Genomic DNA, 22112 nt, shown 5'->3' on the forward strand with positions numbered 1-22112 from the left:
TTTTTCGTTTGTATCAAAAAAGTCATCACTAAACACAAGATCACCTAGATTTTATTCCATATTATCTTCTAGCAGCTTTATAGTTTATTTTACATTTAGATCTATGATATGTTATTAGCTAATTTTTGCCAAAAATATAAGGTTTGAGTCTATGTTCAGTTTCTGTATGTGAATAGACTACCATTTTTTTAAAAAAAGATTGATTTTTGCATAAAATTGTGTTTGCTCCTTTGTCAAAGATCAGTTGACCTCATTTGTATTAACTGGGTCTATATCCAGTTTCTCTACTCTGTGCTATTCACCTATTTGTCTATTTCACCAATATCACATTGTCTCTATTACTTACTATACCATTATAGTAAGTCTTGAAGTCAGGTAGAATCAATCCGCCAATTATTTTTCTTTGCTATTGTTTTGGTTATACCTTGTCTTTTGCATTTCTGTTTCAACTTTCAAATCAGTTTGTCAATATCCACAAAATAATTTTTCTAAGATTTTGATTGGGATTGCATTGAATCTGTAGATTAAGGTAGGAAGAACTGATATCTTAACAATATTGAATCTTTCTACACATTAACAGGGAATGTTTTCATTTGTTTAAATTGTCTGATTTTTTAAATCAGAGTTTTATAATTTTTCTCAGTTTTGTATGTTTTTGATAAATTTATATCTAAATATTTCATTTTTGGACAAATATTTTGTGTTGTTTTTAATTTTCATATAAATGAATTTGTGTTTTGTACTTCAAATGCAGTTGTTCACTCTTGGTATATAGGAAAGCAACTGACTTTTGTATGTTAACAAAAGGAGATTTAATTGGACTTAACAGTTCCACCTTGCTGGGAAGGCCTCAGAATCATGGCAAGAGGTGAAAGGCACTTCTTACATGGTGGTGGCAAGAGAAAATGAGAGATAAGCAAAGCAGAAACCCCTGATAAACCCATGAGATCTTGTGAGACTTATTCACTATCACAAGAATAACATGGGAAAGACCGGTTCCCATAATTCAATTACCTCCCCCGGGTCCCTCCCACAACACGTGGAAATTCGGGGAGATACAATTCAAGTTGAGATTTGGTGGGGACACAGCTAACCCATACCACCTTGTATCTTGCAAATCTGCTATAATCACTTATAAGTTCTAAGGCTTGTTTGTTGATTCTTTGGAATTTTCTATATAAATAATGATATCTGTGAATAGGGAAAATATTATTTTTTCCTTCCCAATCTGTGCACTTTTTACTTCCTTTTTTCTCTGTTTTCTTTTTATTGTTTTATTGCATTAGCTGGGACTTCCAGTACAATATGGAATATGAGTAGTGAGAGGAGATATTCTTGCTTTACTCCTGATCTTAGAGAAAAAGCTTCTAGCTTGTCACTGTTAAGTGTGATGCTAGCCATAGATTTTTTTTGTAAATGTTCTTTAGCAAATTGAAGAAGTCAGCCAATATTTCTAGTTTGTAGAGAGTTTTAACCATAAATGAGTGTTCAATTTTTTCAAATACTTTTTCTACATCTATTGTTATGATTATGTGATTTTTCTTCTTTAACCTGTTAATGTGATGAATTACATTAATTAATTTTCAAATGTCGAACCACTCTTGCATACCCAGGATAATTCCCACTTGGTCATAGTGTACAATTACTTTTATTTTATCCGCTAATATTTTGCTGAGGATAGTTGCATCTGTATTCATGGGATACTGCTCTGTAGTTTTCCTATTTTACAATGTCATTGTCTGGTTTTGGCACTGGAATGCATCTGAAACCACAGTCTGATTCCAGAGCCTATAGTCCTAAGTACTATATTCTACTGTCATACTGCTTTGAGTTTTAATATTGAGTTTTTATCATGAACTAGGCACTGCTTGAGGTTTTCACATATCTCATTGCATTTTTCTGGATCATATAGTAGTAGAAAAGATAATCCTGGCAGAAGTAAGCAAATGTGCCTCATTTCTAAAATGGTTGTAATAATAGTGTCTTCTCCATGAGATTTTTGTGAGGAATAAACTAGGCAGTGAATGACAAATACCCAACAAGGCTTAAACACTTTACAAACACGTAATGTGTTATTAAGTCAAATCACAACTGAATTATTTTATTCATGCTTCAAACTAATATATATATATAAAATACTATTATATATATCATATATATAATATTAACTACTTATCAGCATAGAGTTTGCCACATAGTTAATATTTAACAAAATCTTGTTGAATTGAATGCATAAATATTTTAGAAAATATTTCTAGATTTTTCTTTTCTGTTTTTAAAGCAAAATTAGGATTAGAAACTTCATATTTACTATTACCAGTGGTGATAGCTAAAGAAGAAATATAAAATATTTAGAATTTTAGTAATAGAAAAATTGTAGTAAATGATCACATTTTTATGATGCAAAATTTATATATAAATTTAAACTCTCACTATAAATATAACACATCTTTTTAAAAATGAGCATAAGTACTCTATAAGATGCTCCACTTCATTACATTAAATAGAGAATGACTTTTTAGATTAATTATAATGATATTGTAACAGAGCATGTGAATCTTTCATCAATATGTATTTTTAGTAATTTATTCATCTGCAAATACCATGGACAAAAAGACTGATGCTTCCAAAGCAATCACATTGTAATATATTTTCTCAGGTACCACCATCCATGAGCACTGAGATTAAAAATACGGCCCTGCTCATGAGGGCATGGTAGAGGAAACATATAGACCCAGTCATAGTTCTTAGCAGAGGTAGAAAGGATCATGCCCCTATTCTTGCTGAAATTTCAACGTGAAGCGTAAGTACCTATTTTAGGATCAAGAAAACCTTTGTAATCATGAACCTACCTCTGACCTCCTAATCTGCTCTTCATTAGAGGAAAAGGATGAGGTGTTCCAGAGCAGGGATTAACCAACGGTGTCCAGCCTCTACATTTTTATTGTACAATTCATGAGCTAATAATTTTTTTTTTTTTTTTTTTTTTTTGAGACAGAGTCTCGCTCTGTTGCCTGGGCTGGAGTGCAGTGGCCGGATCTCAGCTCACTGCAAGCTCCGCCTCCCGGGTTTACGCCATTCTCCTGCCTCAGCCTTCCGAGTCGCTGGGACTACAGACGCCCACCACCTCGCCCCGCTAGTTTTTTGTATTTTTTAGTAGAGACGGGGTTTCACTGTGTTAGCCAGGATGGTCTCGATCTCCTGACCTCGTGATCCGCCCGTCTCGGCCTCCCAAAGTACTGGGATTACAGGCTTGAGCCACCGCGCCCGGCCTAATGTTTTTAACATTTGTAAAGGTTGTGAAAAAAAAGGGGGAGTATGAGACACAGATCATGGCCCAGTAAGCCTAAAATACTTACTATTGGCTTCTTTAACTAATACATGTTATACAGTGATGAAAATGTTCTGTATCTCTGCAGTCCAATATGGTAGCCATAAAACAAACATAGCATTGAGTAGTTGAAATGTGACTAGTGCAACTGAGGAAATACATTTTAGTTGCATTTAATTTTAATTAATTCAAATTTAAATAGCCACATGTGTCTGGTAGCTACCAAATTGGACAGCACAGCTTTAGAGCACCATCTCTCCTGTTCCAAAAGTTCTGAACCATCAAAAATCGAAAACGGTAGATGAGATAGAGGTCACTATAACTTGATGTGTCCTTAGTTACTCAGTTCATCCAACTCCTCCAAAAATATATTCCTTTTCTGCCATTTCTTATCTCCTTTGATTCCATTTCTCTCATTTCTTTCCAGTGTATCTTCAGACACCTTAGTATCCCATTTACCTTGTGTTTTAACTGAAATGCAGAACAGAATGGCAAGTTAAGATCCTGCTTCAGGGTCCTTTTGCAAGACCAAGTCAAAACTCTAAATCATTGCCATCAAAGGAGTGTGGCAAGTGGATTACTTTCATACTTGATTGAAGGATATGGATATTTCTCTGATGGATTATGAATTGAGCACTATGTACACAGCAATTTCTGTTGGAAATTCTGAGTCCCAAACAGTTGACTTAAAAAACTGGCCATACACTTTCTGATAAGTTAGGAATCAATTGTGTATAATTTACAATAAGCAATTACTTATAAGTTGAGGTTTCTACTATTTTTTTTTTCTCACTAAATTTTGTTTTAATGGGTCTCAAAATTATGTGACAGATTTTTGGTCAAGTTGCTTCCATTAAAAAGTACTGATTTTAGTGAAACCCCGTCTCTACTGAAAATACAAAAAAATTAGCCGAGCATGGTGGCAGGTGCCTGTAGTCCCAGCTACTTGGGAGGCTGAGGCAGGAGAAAGGCGTGAACCCAGAAGGCGGAGCTTGCAGTGAACCGAGATCGCACCACTTCACTCCAGCTTGGGTGACAGAGCAAGACTCTGTCTCAAAAAAAAGACAAAAAGTACTGATTTTAGGCTGGACAAGGCAGCTCACACCTGTAATCCCAGTACTTTGGGAGACTGAGGCTGGTGGATCAACTGAGGTCAGCCGTTGGAGACTAGCCTGGCCAACATGGAGAAACCCCGTCTATACTAAAACTACAAAAACAAAAAAAAATCAGCCGGGCACGGTGGTGAGCGCCTGTAGTCCCAAGTACTAGGGAGGCTGAGGCAGGAGAATCACTTGAACCCAGGAGGCAGAGGTTGCAGTGAGCCGAGGTCATGTCACTGGACTCCAGCCTGGGCAACAGAGTGAGATTCTGTCTCCAAAAAAAAGTAGTACAGATTTTAAAAACTAATAACTTAAAACTGCCACTTACAAAAAAAAAAAAAGTGGTCCACAAAACATTCTTCTCTCCTTCTGAAGGTTTTATGGGGCATTGTTATCCTTAACCAGTCTTTTACTATTAAACTTAAATGGCCAATTGAAACAAACAGTTCTGAGACCATTCTTCTACCACTGATTAAGACTGGGGTGGCAGGTATTAGGGATAGTATTCATTTAGCCTTCCGAACTTTCTAGGCAGACTTGGTGACCTTGCCAGCTCCAGCAGCCTTCTTGTCCGCTGCTTTGATGACACCCATGGCAACTCTCCGTCTCATATCATGAACAGCAAAGCAACCCAAAGGAGGATAGTCTGAGAAGCTCTCAACACACATGGGCTTGCCAAGAACCATATCAACTGATGGCAACATCACCAGACTTCAAGAATTTAGGACCATCTTTCAGCTTCTGACCAGAATGGCGATCAATCTTTTCCTTCAGCTCGGCAAATTTGCATGCAATGTGAGCTGTGTGACAATCCAGTACAGGGGAACAGCCAGCACTGATTTAGACTGGATGCTTCAGGATAATCACCTGAGCAGTGAAGTCAGTTGTTTCCCTTGGTGAATCATTTTTGTTGTCACCAGCAACAATGCCACAATGAACAATTTTGACAGACACATTATTGACATTGAAGGCCACATTGTTCTGAGGAAGAGAGTCACTCAAAACTTCATGGTGTATTTCAACAGACTTTACTTCAGTTGTAACATTGACTGGAACAAAAGTGATCACCATACCCGGTTTGAGAACACCAGTCTCCACTCTGCCAATAGGCAGAGTAGCAATACTACCAATGTTGTAGACATCCTGGAGAGGCAGGGGCAAGGGCTTGTCAGTTGGACAAGCTGGTGGTAGGATGCAGTCCAGAGCCTCAAGCAGCATGGTTCCACTGGCATTGCCATCTTTCCGAGTGACTTTCCATCCCTTGAACCCAGGCATGTTAGCACTTGGCTCCAGTATGTTGTCACCATTCCAACCAGAAACTGGCACAAATGCTACTGTGTCAGGGCTGTAGTTAATTTTCTTAAGGTAAGTGCTGACTTCCTTAATGATTTCTTCATATTTCTTCTGGTTGTAGGGTCGTTCAATGGGATCCCTTTTGCTAACATCAACAATTAGTTGTTTCCCACCCAGTGTGTAAGCCAGAAAGGCATGCTCATGGGTCCACCCATTCTTGGAGGTTCCAGCTTCAAATTCAGCAACACCAGCAGCAACAATCAGGACAGCATGGTCAGCCTGAGATGTCCCTATAATCATGTTTTTGATAAAGTGTCTACATCATGGGGAATCAATGGTAGTCACATAGTACTTGCTGGTCTCAAATTTTGGCAGGGAGATATCAATGGTGATACCATGTTCACATTCACCTTTCAGTTTATCCAAGACCCAGGCATACTTGAATGAGCCCGTTCCCATCTCAGCAGCCTCCTTCTCAAATTTTTCAACGGTTCTTTTGTCGACGCCACTTCATTTGTGGATCAGATGGCCAGTAGTGGTGGACTTGCCCCATCTACGTGTCCAATGACAACAATGCTGATATGAGTGTGTTCCTCTCCCATTTGGCTCTTGGGTTACTTTTCACAACACTTGTTTTCTGGTGGCAAACCCACTGGGGGGAAAAAAGCTCTACTATTTTTATAGAACACTTTTTGTTTCCTTGTTAATTCTATGGGAAAATATATTATACCAGCCTATTGTTGTAAATATCAAAGAGGACTCTTTCAAAAAATGCAAATGCACTCTGTTTCAGTAGGTCTCAGATGAAACCAAAAGCCTTTCTTTTTGACAAGTACACTTAAGCTAAGCTGATGTCGGCAGAGGAGATTGACAGCCCAACCATTTAGTAACACAGTATTAACAGATCCAGAGAAAGATTTGTTGAAAAGTAAGTCAGAACCACTGACTAAATAAATTTTAGGACGATCAGTTTTCTATATTATGACACCTTATGCTTTCATGGTTTGTACATTCTGTTTCTCGGGTCTTATATTCCTAGAAAATGACTATTTTTCATTTTTGTCATCTTTCAGAAAGAACCAAATGTCCCTTCTTCTGTGAGACTTTCCTTGAATTCCCAAGAAAAATTTGGCTTTCTTTTTTAAATATTCTGAATTACACTTTGTATGTAAACTCTATTAGAGTATATCACATTGTGTTAAATTTATTTCACATTAAGAGGAGGAGTCATGTCTTATTATGTATGTAATTTCATACTTAAAATATTTTATAGTGCATAATTAATGCTCTATAAATGTTTGGTAAACAGAAAATGAGAAAAAAATCAGAGCTGATTATACTTAACTGACATTTTAGTTAAATATGATAAGTATTTACAATCTTTGCCAGTTCTTAAATTACAATTTTACTCATACAATTTAAGGTATCAGATTTTAATCTTAAAAAGTCCTCAAGGCAAAATAAAAACATTGATTTAAAAATTACTTTAGAGTTAACTTTATGTCATCTTTCATTCCAAGTATATAGACTAGGAATTACAATTTTAAGCCAAGAAAACACATAAATAAAGAGAGATGCTATTTGTAATGAACCAGAAAAATGTATTCCCTGTCTATCTAATATAGGAGCTTCATGAGAGCAGGAACCTTCTATATTTCCAATTCCTACATCAGTGCCTGGCATATAATTAGTTTCCAACAAACATTTATTCACTAATTGAAAAGATCGATACGTAAATGAGTATATGAATGCCATGTGCGGCAGGGGGCCCAACACAGTTGGAGTTTCAATTTTTCAAGAAATACCAGACATCTGGATATTTAAATAATGTTTAAATGTTAACACATTTTAAAATTCAGAAAAAGAACAAAGAAAAACAAAAATATGCAGACCAAACAAAACTTATTAAATGCAGCCTATGGGTCATGAGTTTACAATATTTAATAAAAACAAGTGGCAGGAACAAATATTTGTTCAGTACTACAAATCACAAAATATATTTAGTTAGGTTATGTGGGAATTCTTTACAACTTCACATATGATACAAATACTCTGCATGTGGAATCAGCTAGTGCTTTGGTACCTGTTTGCCCTTGACAATCTCTTCTTTTCTGAGATGGCTTTATTCTATCAGAGTGACACTTTTGAAATCAATCACATTTTCCTCAACCTGACAGATTGAAAAGTTTACCGAGAAAGAATTGGAACACAATACTACATTTAAAACATTTTCCAAAGCTACATTTTTTTTTTTCAATAGTTTATTTCATTAACTACAAGCTTCAGGGCAAGAGTCTTGTGTAATGCATTTGCATTATGGTTCCAGTTTGCTGATTCCCAAATCAATTAATTCAAGAAGTGAAATATAGTTTTGGTGCCAAAGTAATTGCTTCTCCTGGAGTTTCTTGTGAACTGTAAGTCTATCTTCAATGCATTTCTTTGTTAAGCAAAGTATAAAATGGGTAATGGATAAATGTTGAGAATATCATCCAATCATTTTTAAGTAGTTGTCAAATGCTCTCTTTAGAAAACTTCTCAAGAGGAAATGCTTATGTCTAGAGTAAGTGATACAAAGCATCATAAAAATATGCCAAATGATTATTATCTGCCAAAAATGGCTAGTAAAGGAAATGGAAATTCTACTCTTGAAAAAATGAAAAGAACAAAAAAGACCCATTCCTTTACAATCTTTGGAAGGAGTCTTTATGCAATAAAATTGTATGGGAAAATGAAGTTTGTGCTCACGTGAATGTTTGGAAACTCCAGGGTCCTTTTCATTAGAAAGACAATGTACTGGACAATTGACTGAATTTTTTAACCTTTTCAGAATATTTTACTATAATCTATATTCAGCCAAATTATCCAACAAAAAAGAATGTATTAAAAATTCAACACAACACCCTTAGATAGGATTTTAAAATACTAACTACTGCCTAATTATTGGGAGAAACTTTGTATATACAAACCAGTGATAATTTCAGTTATGAAAATTTTCTTCAGGAAGCTAAGGGCCTTCAAAGTTTCTATTGCTTTACATTACCTACTAATTATGACTTTTTTCAACTACATGTTAATTTGGGCAAACAGAGAGCTAGAAGACTTTTGTTTTTGTTTTGAGTATGTTTAGGATAAATACATTCAAGGCATAATACTTCATTTAATATTCTCACTAAATCTATGAAACAAAAACATGGGAATTCAGATGAATTATAACTAACATTCAAGTAATAATAATTGAATAAGAAAGTGGTAATAACTTTGGCTGGACAGATGGCAAATCTAATTACTGCGAAGTTAAAATGAGGGCCTTAGAGGTCAATAATTCTGTTTTTTCAACCGATTTATTGATTCTTTTGATTATGTCTCATACGAAGTTTCAGTTTGAATACTCCAATTAACAGAGAGTTCTCTACCTCCCAACCCAATCAATTCTACCTTTGGAACATTCTAAATTAGAAAAGTCTTTTTGACAAAGATATAAATCTACCTGTAATTTCACCTTATTTTTCCCACCCTAAATTCTAAGTTAATTCCATTATACTCCAGTGGTAATTTACAGAATTAACTGAAAGCCTGATATCAGATGTTATAGATGTCCACTGTACATCATAACAGTCCACGATGGGCTACAAGGATTCAAAATATAAATATGGTCCATTTTGTGTCAGATTAACAAAAATTATGAAAACACGTGCAATGAAAAATTTTCTGCATTTTTCTCACACATTTCTGTGGGCGGGAGGTGAGAATCAGTGAGAGGTCTGACTCAGGGGTGAGAATCAATGAAAAGTCTGACTCACATGTACATGGACACAATACACTTTCACCTTATGAACGGGGTTCATGGTGATTTCTTAAATGTATCTAATGAGTACATCATCATAATCATAATAAACTCTGGTAAGATTAAACACTGGGATAACTTCTGCATCCCAACCATTTGCCATTATTATAGGGTTCTCATCAGTGTTCACAACTGAACCTCTGTTAATACTTGTGATCAAGATGGGCTTAAAGTTACTTCCAGCTTGATTAAGCTTTAGACAGGCTCTTTCTTGACTCTAGCTAGGCCCCAGACCTACCTTTTCTTAGAGCATTTACTTCAGAAAACTTTAATTGTAAATCCTTTATCTGCCCCTTTGAGAGTAAATCTTTCTAAAAGCCTCTTACCAGTTTCACAACTCAGGATTGTCTTTGTCAAGGATCCAGGAGCCATCCCTTTGATATGTAATTATCAAGGAAGATAAAGTGTTACCTCTGGGTCTCTGTAAGAACACAGGAGCCTAACTTCCTGAGTGGGTGGCTTGCTCCAAATTATAAAACTACCTCCAGTCACAAAAATAAAAGAAACTTTACTTGTCCTTTGGGTAAAGCCAATCAGCCAATACAAATGGCCTGTGTTTTCCCTCTTCCTCCAGTGCTTAAAACTTTCTCACCCCTTGTTTCAGCAAAGGTGAGTTCAGATTGTATTAGGTCTTGCTCCTCTATTGTAATGGCCTTGAATAAAGTCTTCCTTACTTATTTAACTGTGTTCAGTGCAATGTTTGCATTGACACACACACAAAATACTTCTTCAGATTTGCAGTCATGCTTTCTAGGACAGAAAAAAACACTCCTTCAGATTTGCAATCAGGAAAAAGCCGACTAGATAGAGCAACATTTGATAAAGATATAAACAGAAGCTACTCTTTGAGTAAAGGCTGCTATCAGTCACATAAATTAGCATGAAACTTGAAATTCTTAATATATAAAAGGTCTACATATAATTAGTCATGGACAAGGAAAAATTTTAAGAAAAATGGTAACACTGCCCTGTAGAACTAGTACTATCTTTTCTAGACTGCCAAAACTCACTCATCACAGGGCTAATAACTGGAGCTTCTGCCAACATTAAAAAATGCTAAACAAAATGTTGTCATCTAGTCAAAGAGGGAAAGGTGTTGGGTTGTTGGCTTTTTCAATTTTTGTGAGACTAAATATCCTGTTGAACTAAAATGAACATATCCAGATTTTAAAATTCTCTATTTTTATTTTAATAAATTTAAACATGAAGGAATTCACTAGGTTATTGTACTCTACTTTTAGCATTCTTACATGATATTTAATAATTAACACGTAGTCTGGCATATATGCTGCTCTATGCAAGTCTAGGATGTAGCTGTAACTATTTGTATATCATGCTGCCTTTCCATTACTGTAATTTTACGTGGTCCTGCAAATAAATGTGCTCATGTATCGCATGCCTGATCAGTTTTAACTCAGCTGAAATATATTTCAAGCTATTTTAAAATTGTGTTTTAAAGCATGTATACTTTTTTAAAAAGTGTTATGCTATACCATACAATCTCATTACTGTCTTGGCAGTTTGACCACTTGAAAACCATCTAACTTTTCCTCTTTTTGTTATGTTTAATTGGCAGGGAGAATCATAGTTTACAGTTAAGACTGTGTGTGATTAATATCCATCATTACTAGATGTAATTGAAATTTTTAAAATCAATAATCCTTTTATTTGCAGTAGACCTCTTTGCCTCAATTGCTGATTTAGTAGTTAATTGAGAAAATCTTTATTAATGATCTCATGTAGCTCTAAGGAATGTTGAATGAATGAGATTCTTCTCCAGAAATAATTTTCCCAACTACCTATGTCAGATCTGAGGAAAGATGAGTAGAATGGGTGATGAAATCCACTGGTTCAATGGTTTCCCTCAGCCACACAATCACACATAACATACACATTTTAAGAAATGTATTAGGAATTCTTGATCTTAATGACAATTCTGAGCAATAGGACTCTCAAAAATTGGAAAAAAACCTAAACAATAATTTTTCCTATAACTTTTTTTGAGGGGAACATACAGAACATCTTTTGATATAGGGTACGTCTATTCCTGCTTTCTAAATATAGCTGTCTTTTGCTTGACTTCTTGCTACTCTGCCTTTCACTTCTTACTTGCCACTGAGATAACTGTTATTAGGGAGAGATTGGTAATGGTTGCAATGGCATAAATCCTCCAAAATTAAACATCTGATCTCATATGTGTTAGTCTCCATTTTGCTAATTTATGAATCATTGCCCTTCATGGTATTTACAGAAAGATTTCTCATTTTAAATATGTGTTTCAAAATAGAAACTTGGTTAACTTCATAGAGAAATAGGAAGGAAAATAACACTCACTGTAGCCCCAAAGGTGCCAAATATTGTACTAGGTACTCAAAGTGTAATGTTTACTATAATTCTGACAACTACTATGAGATGTGCTTATTATTATTATTTCTACATTGTATATGAAGAAACTAGGCTCAAAGTTGTTAGGTAACTTGCTCAGAGACAAACTTCTAGCTAACAAATACTGAAACAAGGATTTGAAACTTGATTTGAATCCATACTTTTAGTCCCCCCAACAACATAATGCACCTATGGGATAATCTATCTGAAATAAAAACATTAGGGTTGGAATATGTGTTTTGAATTCAGTATGTTTGGATGCAAATTGAAATGTGTTCAGGTCAAATTCTTGAAATGTGCTGAATCGCGTATACCGATGTTTCACTACCTGTGCAATTGCATCCTGGGTTATAACCACAAAATTCACCCAAAACCATGGAATATTTTAAAGTTTTAAGGGAAACACAATGATACTTAACATCTGTCAGATACTGCAAACTACTAGGTTGAAGTAGTTTAGTTTTAACAGTGGATTATACTACATTCCTTTCAATGGCATATCTTTGCAAAGTTTTTCAGAGATTACTAAAATGATAAGCAAGTAAGCAGTAAAAAAACACAATGTGGAACAGATAAAATGGGGGCCCTGGCTCTGTCTAGTCTGGATCTAATATCTGAGAAGTTGTGCAGCATTCATTAGATACATGCATATCACTAGTAGGTAATTGTGCTTATCTAAAAATTAAATATCACATTATTTTTATAACTTACGTGTATTTTTTTCCTTAAACATCTAACAAATTGTTAGGACATAAGCATTTATAAAGTTATTTAAACTTCATTGCTTAATAAATGAAACTCTAAAGTATTCCTTTCAGTCTTACAACATTGTGAAAACATGACTAAGGCCCAATGAAATGAAAAGCTTGGGAATCTCTGGAAACACTGAGCTTCCTCTTCCTCTGCAATACAGTTATTGAAACTTGTACATGTAAGTTAATCACGTGAGCAAACTAGAAATAAAGATTTGTCTAATTATGTTTCAATCTGTTATACTTTAGAATTAGGATCAAGGTAATCTTAGAGAAGATTGAATTTCAAAGAAATATTTATTTCAAAACATCTCTCAACACAAGTATATGATCAGCCATTTTGAGGCTGTGAACTTTCCTTCTGAGCTGGGCACTGCCCCCAGGGCTGCAGATTGTTAAAGGAAACAGAAGAATGAACTCTACATTTCAGTTCTTTATTTTGCTTGCTGTGGAAACCTCACAATTAGTCATGCTGTTCTCAGAATGAATAGAATTCAGAGAAATTCTGTTTCATATCATTGTTTTGTGAGGATTTAAAAACGACATGAACCAAAGTCAATGCGAGTCCCAAAATATATGTCTAACAAACATTACCAAACATTGCCAAACACTAATGTTTATCACTCCCTTTGGAGCCCATCTCCCACTGCAGAAAGGATCAATAGTTAATATTCATATTCTTATGCAAAGAATTGTGAACTTTGCCTTCTATTTCATTTTACCCTAAATATTCACTGTAGATAAGGAAACTAGAATCTCAGATGACTTCCTCAGGGCTTTACTATCTGTCCAGTCAGGGTTCATAGTGATCCTCTTTGGGTTCTGTAAATTTAAGCAAGTTTCTTGTCCTCTCCATGCCTCAATTTTCTCATCTGAATATGGGAAAAATAATAGAATCTCCCTGAAATAGTGACTGTGAAGAGTAAATGAGCTAAGATAAATATTTAGGCCAGTATTTGGTGTAGAGTCAATACTGTTTAAGTATTCAACACACAGAATTGCATGATACTCTCTGAACAAATCCCACATTTTTGGATGCCTGTGATTTTTCTTAAGATTCTCCTACACTTAAATTCTCTTTCTAAGCTTATCTTTAGCCAAAATCTTTGCAAATTCTATCAGACTATCAAAATCTTCTCTATAAATTTTTTATTTTTGCCTCTTTTGGAAATTTATTTATATCTTCCATTTTATTTGTCATTTTCCACCTTATATGGCTATCTGCTCATTTTCTTCCCAGCCTTAATCACAGTTTATAAGCAAATATTTCTTTGTTGGCTAAGCTATTTAGAGTCTATTATTAAAATTCTAGAAACCCATGTGTGTATTTGGTCACCCCTCACACACAGATTAGAATGTCTAGCATATCATTGATTCAAAATAACAATTATGTAATTAACAAATGAATGAATGAACATGTATCTTCTCTCAAATACAGGTTTTCTTTCCATCTAACATATACTACAGATTCTTTCACTTGTAGATTTTCCCCCAATGTGTTCCAGTACTCTGTATCTTTAACAATGTCCATTTTGTTTACAAAATTATATGAAGATAATGTTAGATTAAAATATGGTTCCAATTTGTTAAATTATATAAAAATAGATAATAGTGAAACAAGACATATGCCTATTTGCTTTATTTATTTTACGATTGAATAGTGAATTAAAATCACTAAATCTAGCTCACATTGACAGCTTATGTTGAAATACTTATATATAACACTATCAGACATCTTTGAAGAATCTTTAAGAAAATGTGAATTGCTGTAGGATCTCAGCTTAAAAATATTGTGCTTCTTCTGGCTATAGTCCCTATATGTTTTTTTCCATGATACAAATGTGCTAGCATATTATTGGATATTTTTTCAAGTTTTCAGAGGAAACACAATGGGTTGGCCAGGAAATGCAAACAATAAGTTGGGTGTAAATATATTACATTAGATAATAAGAAAACTAAAAACAAGAAAATTAAACAATATATTGTTTAGGGATACTTGAGTATGTAATGAAATTGTAGCAGTTCCTCAAATAACAATGTTTTGTTCAATGTCAGTTAGTTTTAAACTTGATGAGAAAAAAATTCCACTCTTGTCAGGGCACCATGAGGAGTTTGCAAGTTTTCTCCATGCCTGTGTAGGTTTTCTTGTGTACTCCAGGTTCTTTCCACATCCCAAAGATGTGCACGGTTAGATGACTTGGCATGTCCAAATTGTCCCAATATGAATGAGTAGGGGTATGTGTGTGTACATGTGCACCCTGCAATGGAATGGTGTCCCATCCAGGGTTGCTTTCCATCCTGTGCCCTGAGCTTATGGGATAGGCTCTGACCATCCTTGACCCTAAACTAGAATAAGCTGGTTGGGAAATGAATGAATAAATTAATACAAATTATTATAAAATAAAAATCTGCAAGATATACAATAAAATACAAATGCATGACAGCAAATGATTGGTACAAAAGTGTTCAGTGAGCCTCCCATATTCATTATTGTATCTGTTTGAACTACGCAGTTGTAGGAGGCACTCCTTAAAATTTTTCTTTGCAAACATGTATTTCTTGATTTAACCCACCATCACTATGACCATCATCACTCACTTATCCACCCAAAATTGGGTAAATGATTATCTTACTTCTTATTAATCTTTCTTAAATGTATGTAGAGCTTACATTCGTTTATTTCAATGTTTGATATTAGAAGTGTTTGGGGTCTTTATTAAGAAGTTTGGTGACGTTTTTGCGAACAGAAATATGTCATGGAACTCGACTTGTTTAGGCAAATTAACCTAGATAAAATTGGTTTCATCATACATCATTTTGTTTAAAGTTGTAGTTTCAAAGAACCTACCCCAACAAAGTTAAGTGAGGATTTATTGTATCAGAAACATTCAAGGGAGGATAAACGGAATATTCAGTACAGAGATTGCTCTGGGGGAGTGGCAGAGCAATGGGATGTGAGGGACACAAGACAAGAATAAAGTTATTGGTAACACTGAGTTCTTAGTTGTGTGATGGGTTCAGAGATACTTAATATTTTCTATTTTTAAAACACAAAAATAGTATTATTACTCAAAATGTTAAATATTTAATAGATAAATTGAAAACAATTGAGTAACATTGAAAAAGTGAAGAAAAGAAAGATGATGTAAAAGAAAAATAAGAGAAGAATTGAATTAAACCACACAAAGCAAAAAAAGGAATTTTCCAAACTCTGTAGAATAAAATTGGCATCTGAACAAGCCAGAAACCCAGGATTGCTTACATTTTATTCATGTATGTGATTACTCTCTATTATGGGAAGTGATTATGAGTTTTCCATTCATTAGTGTAAAACACAATTTTCTTTTAAAATAAATATATTTACCTAAAAACTTTAAACCCTGGGTATTTTTTAAAACTGCTAGTTGTTTGAAGCTTAAAAGTTTTTTTAAATGAAGAACCATTATATCAACAAAAATTTTTCAGGAGCCAGACTCTTGCAGACTCTTGACAGTAAGACTATACATAAATATTTGTGATGGGGTCTCTCTCTGTCGCCCAGGCTGGAGTGCAGTGGCCCGCTCAATCTCAGCTCACCACAACCTCTGCCTTCCAGGCTCAAGCGATTCTCATGCCTCAGCCACTGGAATAGCTGGGAATACAGGTGCACACCATCATGCTAGGCTAATTTTTGTATTTTTAGTAGAGATGGGGTTCCACCATGTTGGCCAGGCTGGTCTCAGACCCCGATCTCAAGTGATCCGCCCACCTCGGTCTTTCAAAGTGTTGGAATTACAGGCGTGAGCCCCCATGCCCGGCCAGTAAGACTATTTTTAATACTAGGCAAAATCAGTTTTGTTTAAAAAGAAACCGGTGGAATTCTGTGGCATTTAAGAAATGGATACTTTTCTCTTAATATTTGCCCTTATTCCAAATTCATAGATTTCCCTCTAATATTTAGTTGAACCATGGTGTCCCAGAACAGAAGCCACATTTCTCAGCCTTCCTTGTAGCAATATGGAAGTAGACTGAGAGTCCTGGCAATGGAATGTAAACAGAAAAAAGTATAAAATTTCTAGAATATGCCCTTTCAACTGGCTGGAATGAGGATACAATGTTAGAACTGAAGCATTCATTTCCTGCCATGTGTTCATATTGGGAACCCTGGTCTTCACAGAGGGAAAAGAGAAAAGTAATGTGGCTTTCCAACACTGTTGTAGCATCAGAGCATCCTTCAACTAACTTATTCCATACTCTTGATAAAGAAATAGTCATGAAGTCTTTGCCCATGCCTATGTCCTGAATGGTATTGCCTAGGTTTTTTTCTAGGGTTTTTATGGGTTTAGGTCTTACGTTTAAGTCTTTAATCCATCTTGAGTTAATTTTTGTATAAGGTATAAGGAAGGGGTCCAATTTCAGTTTTCTTCATATGGCTAGCCAGTTTTTCCAACACCATTTATCATTCTCAGCACACTAACACAAAAACAGAAAACCAAACACTGCATGTTCTCATTCATAAGTAGGAGCTGAACAATGAGAACACATGGACCCAAGGAGGGGAACATCACACGCTGGGGCCTGTTGGGGATAGCATCAGGAGAAATACCTAACGTAGATGACAGGTTGGTGGGTACGGCAAACCACCATGGCACGTGTATACCTATGTAACAAACCTGCATGTTCTGCACATTAATCTCAGAATTTAAAGTATAATAATAAAATATTTAAATTTTAAAAAAAAGAAATAGACTTATTATCCTTATTAAAACCATTGTTGTATGGGTTTTTTTTTTGTTAGCTGTAGTCAAATCTAATCCAATTAATACACATATACAAGCAATCAGATTGCTTTATCCATTGTCTTCCTCTTTCTTTTTTTGGACAACTTTGCAAATCTAAGAGCAAAAGTGATAAATAGTCCCTTAAATTCATACCCATGATGCAGTTATTATTTGACTTCTAAAAATACAATTATTTTAGATTTTGTTTAAATTTGGAAATATATTATCAATTATTTGAATTAAAAAGAGATAATTATGTTATGCCAAATATGGATTAGAACTATTTTGGCCTACTTCAGTTGCATCTAGCAATTTTAAGAGAACGCCGACTACTAGTGTTCTAAGCTGGACCAACTATATTATTTTGTTGTTTATGTAATTTCAACTTTTATTTTAGATTCAGGGTATATATTTGCAGGCTTGTTACCTGGGCATATTGAGTGCTGCTCAGGTTTCGGATATGACTGCTCTCATCACCCAGGTAGTGAGCACAGTACCTAACAATTAGAGTTTTTCAACTGTTACCCTCCTTCCTTCCTATCACCTCTGATAGTCCCCCGTGTCTGTTTTTGCCATTTTTATGTCCATGAGTATCCAATGTTTAGCTCCCACTTATAATAAGTGAGAACATGAGGTATTTGGTTTTCTGTTCCTGTGCTAATTTGCTTAGAATAATGGCTTCCAGCTGCATCCATGTTGCTGCAAAGGATATGATTTCATTCTTTTTCGTGGCTGTGTGGTATTCCATGGTATATATGTACCACATTTTCTTTATTCAATTTGCCACTGATGGGTGCCTAGGTTGATTCCACATCTTTACTATTGTGAATAGTACTGTGATAAATATTTTAGTACACGTGTCTTTTGGGTAGAAGAATTTATTTTCCGTTGGGTATATGCCCAGTAATGTGATTGTTGGGTGAAATGATAGTTCTGCTGTAGATTCTTGGAAAAATCTCCAAACAGTTTTCCACAGTGGCTGCACTAATTAACATTCCCACCAACAGTGTATCATGTTCCCTTTTCTCTGCAGTCTCACGAGCATTTGCTATTTTTTGACTTTTTAGTAATAGCCATTCTGACTTGTATGAGACTGTATCTATCTCACCATGGTTTTGACTTACATTTCTCCAATGATTAGTGATGTTGAACATTTTTCATATGCTTCTTGGCCACTTGTCTGTCTTTTGAGAAGTATCTGTTCATGTCTTTTGCCTAATTTTTAATGCAGTTATTTGCTTTTTGCTTCTTGAATTAAGTTCCTTTTAGATTCTCTATAGTCGACCTTTGTCACATGCCTAGTTTGCAAATACTTTCTCCCATTATATAGGTTGTCTGTTTCTTCTGTTGATTGTTTTGTTGTGCAGAGGCTGTTGAGTTTATGAGGTCCCACTTGTCAAGTTTTTTTGTTGTTGTTGCAATTGCTTGTGAGGGCTTAATCATAAATTCTTTCCCAAGACTGATGTCCAGAATAGTATTTCATAGCTTTTCTTCTAGGATTCTTATAATTTGAGATCTTACATTTAAATATTTAATCCATCTTCAGTTAAATTTTGTATATAGTGAGAGATAGTGGTTCAGTTTAATTCTTCTGCATATGGCTAGCCAGCTATCCTAACATCATTTATTCAATAGGGAGTCCTTTCTCCATTGCTTGTTTTTGTCAACCTTGTTGAAGATCAGATGACTAGCTGTGTTGCTTTATTCCTGGGTTCTCTATTCTGTTCCATTTGTCTATGTGTCTTTGTTTTTGTACCAGTACCATGCTGTTTTGGTTATGTGTAATAGCATAGTTTGAAGTCAGATAATGTGATGTTCCCATCTTTGTTCCTTTTGTTAGGAAAGCTCTAGCTGTTCAGTCTCTTTTTTGGTTCCATATGAATTTACAATAGTTTTTCTATTTCTGTGAAAGATAACATTGCTGGGCTTGATAGTAATAGCATTGAGACTGTAGATTGCTTTGAGCGGTATGGCCATTTTAATGATATTGATTCTTTCAACCCATGAGCATAGAATGCTTTTCCATTTGTTTGTGTCATCTGTGATTTCTTTAAACAGTGATTTGTAGTTCTCCTTGTAAAGATCTTTCATCTCCTTGGTTAGATGTACTCCTAGGTATTTTATTTTTTCTGCAACTATTGTAAATGGGATCGCATTGTTGATTTGGCTCTCAGCTTGAATATTATTGGTATATAGAAATGCTACTGATAGTTTTACACTAATTTTGTATCCTGAAACTTTACTGAACTTGTTTATTAGTTCCAGGAGCCTTTTGGTGGAGTCTCTAGGGTTTTCTATGTATCAAATCATACTGTCAGTGAAAAGAGATAGTTTGCCTTCTTCTTTCCTATTGCATGCCATATATTTCTTCCTCTTGCCTGATTGCTCTGGCAAGGACTTCTAGTACTATGTTGAATAGAAGTGGTGAGAGAAGGCATCCTGTCTTGCTCTGGTTCTTGAGAATACTTCCAGCTTTTGTCCATTAACTCTGATGTTGTCAATCATATTTTTCTCCCAGGAACTATAAAGTTGAGCAGAGTCACACAACCTTTGTGTGATAGTTTTATGTGTCAACTTGACTGGGTCACGTGATGCCCAAATTTTTTTTACACATCATTTTTAGGTATGTTTGGATGAGATTAACATTTAAATGGGTAGACTGAGTAAAGCAGATCGCCCTCCCCAATGTAGTGGGCTTCATGTTTTGAAGACCTAAATAGAATAGAATAGAAGGCTGAGTAAGAAATAATCTCCTGCTGCCTGACTGATGTCAAACTGAGACATTGGTCTCCTCTTGCCTTCAGACTCAGACTTCATTTGTAACAATACTATTGACTCTCCTGAGTCTGGACTTCTCAGTCTCTATAATGATGTGAGACAACTCCTTACAATAAATATCTCTCTTTCCCCCCCTTTCTCTCTTTCTTTCTCTCTCTCTGCACACACACACACACACACACACACACACACATACATACACACACACACACACATACACACACACACACACATACACACATACATACACACACACACACACACACACACACACACACATGAGCTGAGTTATGCCGTGGCAGCACTTTAGCAAAGGCTCCCAAGTTCCTGCTGCAACAGTCTTTAGGGATGCCTGGGCTCCTGTTGGTGGCAAACATTTTTGCTTGCCTCCCCAGAATCAGTTTTCCCCTTCTTTAAAGTATCCCAGTGTTCCATTCATGTGGTTTGGATGATATTATCTGATCCCTAGTTCAAGATTTTTCTTAATTTGCTAAAGTCAACAGCATAATCCACCTCCATCCACAGTTTCTGAGTTTGGGGTGAGGACATAACCTGGACCTCAGCCTACAGTGTACTAGAGCTAGCTCATACCAGCTCATGAGAGCCAATTGCTAAATTTCTTGAAAATTTGCAAGTCAGTTATTAAACATAACCATTATTTAAAAAATAAATTATATGAACTTATAAATAAAATATATTAAAGCAAATATATATTAATTCATACCTTTAAAATATTTTATATTTTATAGTACTTATGATCTTGAAATTATTTGTATTTACTTTAACAGTGAAAACAGAAGAAAATACTGTATAAAGGTATGCTACTGCACATCTTTTCCTAACTCTGGAGTCAGTGACATTGTATTGGTACCCAAACAAAATAAATCTTTCTGTTATTTAAAAATTATTGTACAAATGAGCAAGTAATTCTCTCACATTACCAATGAAAGAATCAATAAGATTTCCCAACAATTAGGATATTTTTAAATCATGGTTTAATTACAACCACAGTTTAGCTGCAGATTCAAAGAGTTTGGCAAATGGCTGACCTGGCATGGTGGCTCATGCCTATAATCCCAGCCCTTTGGGAGGCCAAGGTGGGAGGATCACCTGAGGCCAGGATTTCAAGAACAGCTGGGCCAACATGGTGAAATCCTGTCTCTACTAAAAAATATAAAAAATTAGCTGAGTGTGGTGGTGTGTGCCTGTAGTCTCAGCTATTCGGGAGGCTGGGGCAGGAGAATCTCTTAAATGCGGGAGGTGGAGATTGCAGTGAGCTGAGATCACACCATGGCACTCCAGCCTGGGCAACAGAGTGAGACTCCATCTCAAAAAAGACAAAAAAAAAGAGTTTAACAAATGTATTCTGTGGGAATTAATTGGTCATATGGAATTTACAGTGAAAGTATAATATATTCTATTATTTTGTAAATTGAGAGCTAAATATATTTTACATCAATAAAAATTTTGTATGTCTGGAAGATTTTATTTGTTTTTATTATTTGTTTTAATTGACAAATATTGTATATATTTATGGTATATAACACGATGCTTTGCAGCATGTGTACATTTTAGAATGATTAAATCAAGTTTAATGAACATATATATTACTTCACATACTTATCATTTATTTGTAGTGAAAACACTTAAAATCTACTCTTTTAGCAATGTTAAAGTACAAAAAACTTATTATTGATTACATACATCAGTAAAATTTATAGTAAACTTGTGTATATATACATGCTTACTTTTTTGAGATATTATTTTAAACACTTAACAACATACTAATGCCTATATCAACTAGTTAGTATTTGACATTCTATGAATGAACAAGTGCTGAATTAGTTCAGTTACAGTAAATCTCAAGAC

At 35.0% G+C, this 22112-nt stretch overlaps 1 pseudogene; it reads right to left on the minus strand.

Moving 5' to 3' along the window:
- Nucleotides 1-4937: 4937 nt before the first annotated feature.
- On the minus strand, nucleotides 4938-6326 carry LOC105525949 (annotated as a pseudogene).
- Between the last annotated feature and the right edge of the window lie 15786 nt (nucleotides 6327-22112).

The sequence above is a fragment of the Colobus angolensis genome, unplaced genomic scaffold, assembly GCF_000951035.1.
Source record: "Colobus angolensis palliatus isolate OR3802 unplaced genomic scaffold, Cang.pa_1.0 Scaffold569, whole genome shotgun sequence".
NCBI lineage: Eukaryota > Metazoa > Chordata > Mammalia > Primates > Cercopithecidae > Colobus > Colobus angolensis.